This window comes from Arachis hypogaea, chromosome 9 (assembly GCF_003086295.3).
Source record: "Arachis hypogaea cultivar Tifrunner chromosome 9, arahy.Tifrunner.gnm2.J5K5, whole genome shotgun sequence".
Lineage (NCBI taxonomy): Eukaryota > Viridiplantae > Streptophyta > Magnoliopsida > Fabales > Fabaceae > Arachis > Arachis hypogaea.
Window position 1 is genome coordinate 75,578,449 of NC_092044.1, and position 3,180 is coordinate 75,581,628.

Genomic DNA, 3,180 nt, shown 5'->3' on the forward strand with positions numbered 1-3,180 from the left:
TCATTGGGGAACTCATTGGAGGCCAGTGGACGTCCATTGAGGTCTTCTTCAGTGGCGTTCACTGCCACTTCCTCCTCTCCAAATTTGGCCATGTTGATGGCCTTGCACTCTCCTTTTGGATTTTCTTCTGTATTGCTTGGAAGAGTACTAGGAGGGAGTTCAGTAATTTTCTTGCTCAGCTGACCCACTTGTCCCTCCAAATTTCTAATGGAGGACCTTGTTTCAGTCATGAAACTTTGAGTGGTTTTGATTAGATCAGAGACCATGGTTGCTAAGTCAGAGGTGTTCTGCTTAGAACTCTCTGTCTGTTGCTGAGAAGATGATGGAAAAGGCTTGCTATTGCTAAACCTGTTTCTTCCACCATTATTGTTGTTGAAACCTTGTTGAGGTCTCTGTTGATCCTTCCATGAGAGATTTGGATGATTTCTCCATGAAGGATTATAGGTGTTTCCATAGGGTTCTCCCATGTAATTCACCTCTTCTATTGAAGGGTTCTCAGGATCATAAGCTTCTTCTTCAGATGAAGCTTCCTTAGTACTGCTTGGTGCATTTTGTATTCCAGACAGACTCTGAGAAATCATATTGACTTGTTGAGTCAATATTTTGTTCTGAGCCAATATGGCATTCAGAGTGTCAATCTCAAGAACTCCTTTCTTCTGACTAGTCCCATTGTTCACAGGATTTCTTTCAGAAGTGTACATGAATTGGTTATTCGCAACCATTTCAATGAGCTCTTGAGCTTCAGTAGGCGTCTTCTTCAGATGAAGAGATCCTCCAGTAGAGCTATCCAAAGACATCTTGGATAGTTCAGAGAGACCATCATAGAAAATACCTATGATGCTCCATTCAGAAAGCATATCAGTGGGACACTTTCTGATTAATTGTTTGTATCTTTCCCAAGCTTCATAGAGGGATTCTCCTTCCTTCTGTCTGAAGGTTTGGACTTCCACTCTAAGCTTACTCAATTTTTGAGGTGGAAAGAACTTTGCCAAGAAGGCATTGACTAGCTTTTCCCAAGAGTTCAGGCTTTCTTTAGGTTGTGAGTCCAACCATATTCTAGCTCTGTCTCTTACAGCAAAAGGGAATAGCATAAGTCTGTAGACCTCAGGGTCAACCCCATTAGTCTTGACAGTGTCACAGATTTGTAAGAACTCAGCTAAAAACTGATGAGGATCTTCCAATGGAAGTCCATGGAACTTGCAATTCTGTTGCATTAGAGAAACTAATTGAGGCTTAAGCTCAAAGTTGTTTGCTCCAATGGCAGGGATAGAAATGCTTCTCCCATAGAAATCGGGAGTAGGTGCAGTAAAGTCACCTAGCACCTTCCTTGCATTGTTGGCATTGTTGTTGTTTTCGGCTGCCATGGATTCTTCTTCTTTGAAGATTTCTATTAGGTCCTCTACAGAGAATTGTGCCTTAGCTTCTCTTAGTTTTCGCTTCAAGGTCCTTTCAGGTTCAGGGTCAGCCTCAACAAGAATGCTTTTGTCCTTGCTCCTGCTCATAAGAAAGAGAAGAGAACAAGAAAATGTGGAATCCTCTATGCCACAGTATAGAGATTCCTTGAGGTGTCAGAGGAAAAGAAAAATAGAAGGCAGAAGTAGAAAATTCGAACTTATCAAAGAAGATGGAGTTCGAACTTTGCATTAAGGAATAGTGTTAGTCCATAAATAGAAGGATGTGGGAAGAAGGGAAGTAATTTCTAAAATTAAGTAAAAAATTTTGAAAACATTTTGAAAAACTTTGATTGATAATTTTCGAAAACAAAAAGTGGAAAAGAAATCAAGTGATTTTTGAAAAAGATTTTGAAATTAGAAATAAAAAAGATATGATTGAAAACTATTTTGAAAAAGATGTGATTAAGAAGATATGATTAGTTTAAAAAAAAATGATTGAGAAGATATGATTTGAAAAACATTTTAAAAAAGATTTGATTTTAAAAATTAATGACTTGGCTATCAAGAAAAGATATGATTCAAACATTAAACCTTTCTCAACAGAAAAGGCAACATACTTGAAATGTTGAACCAAATCATTAATTGATAGCAAGTATCTTTGAAAATGGAAAGAAATCAATTTTGAAAACATATGATTGAAAAGATATGATTTGAAAAAGATTTGATTTTGAAAAAGTTTGAAAACTTGAAAAAAATTTGCATTGAAAACAAAATCTTCCCTCTTGTGCCATCCTGGCGTTAAACGCCCAGAATGGTGCACATTCTGGCGTTTAACGCCCAAAACTCTACCCTTTTGGGCGTTAAACGCCCAACCAGGTACCCTGGCTGGCGTTTGAACGCCAGTCTACCCTTCTTCACTGGCCGTTTTGAACGCCCAGCTTTTTCTGTGCAAATCCTCTGCTGTATGTTCTGAATCTTCAATTCTCTGTATTATTGACTTGAAAAGACAGAAATTAAAAATATTTTTGGATTTTTAATAATAGAGAATAATCAAAATGCAACTAAAATCAAATAACAATGCATGCAAGACACCAAACTTAACAGTTTGTAAACTACTGACACTAATGAGAATGCATACATAAACACTCAAGTCAAGAGGAATTAAAGATCAGAGTAATGAAATCATCAAGAACAACTTGAAGATTAATGAAGACACATGCATGAATGCAAAAAGAATAGAAACATGCAATTGACACCAAACTTAACATGAAACACTAGATTCAAACAAGAAATATTTTTGGATTTTATGATTTTGTAAATTTTTTTGGATTTTTCAAAAATTAAGTGGAAAAAGATATCAAAATTCTTAATGAGAATTCCAGGAATCATGCAGTGTTACTCTAAGACTCCGGTCCAGGGATTAGACATGGCTTCACAGCCAGCCAAGCTTTCAAAGAAAGCTTCGGTCCAAAACACTAGACATGGCCAAAGGCCAGCCAAGCCTTAGCAGATCACTGCTCCAATAGCAAGATTGATAGAAATCAACAAGCTCTTGTGATGATAAGTTGAAACCTCGGTCCAATGAAATTAGACATGGCTTCACAGCCAGCCAGATTTCAACAGATCATCATGAAACTCTAGAATTCATTCTTAAGAACTCTGAAGAAAAAAAATACCTAATCTAAGCAACAAGATGAACCGTCAGTTGTCCATACTCGAACAATCCCCGGCAACGGCGCCAAAAACTTGGTGCGCGAAATCGTGATCACTACAACTTCCACAACTA

The 3,180-nt window shown here is 37.4% G+C and overlaps 1 non-coding gene across 1 annotated transcript; it reads left to right on the forward strand.

The window, feature by feature from the left end:
• Positions 1–851: 851 nt before the first annotated feature.
• Positions 852–959, forward strand: LOC112713551 (small nucleolar RNA R71). The gene has a single exon (XR_003158523.1). It is a non-coding gene; the product is annotated as a small nucleolar RNA R71 (small nucleolar RNA).
• The last annotated feature ends 2,221 nt before the right edge of the window (positions 960–3,180 follow it).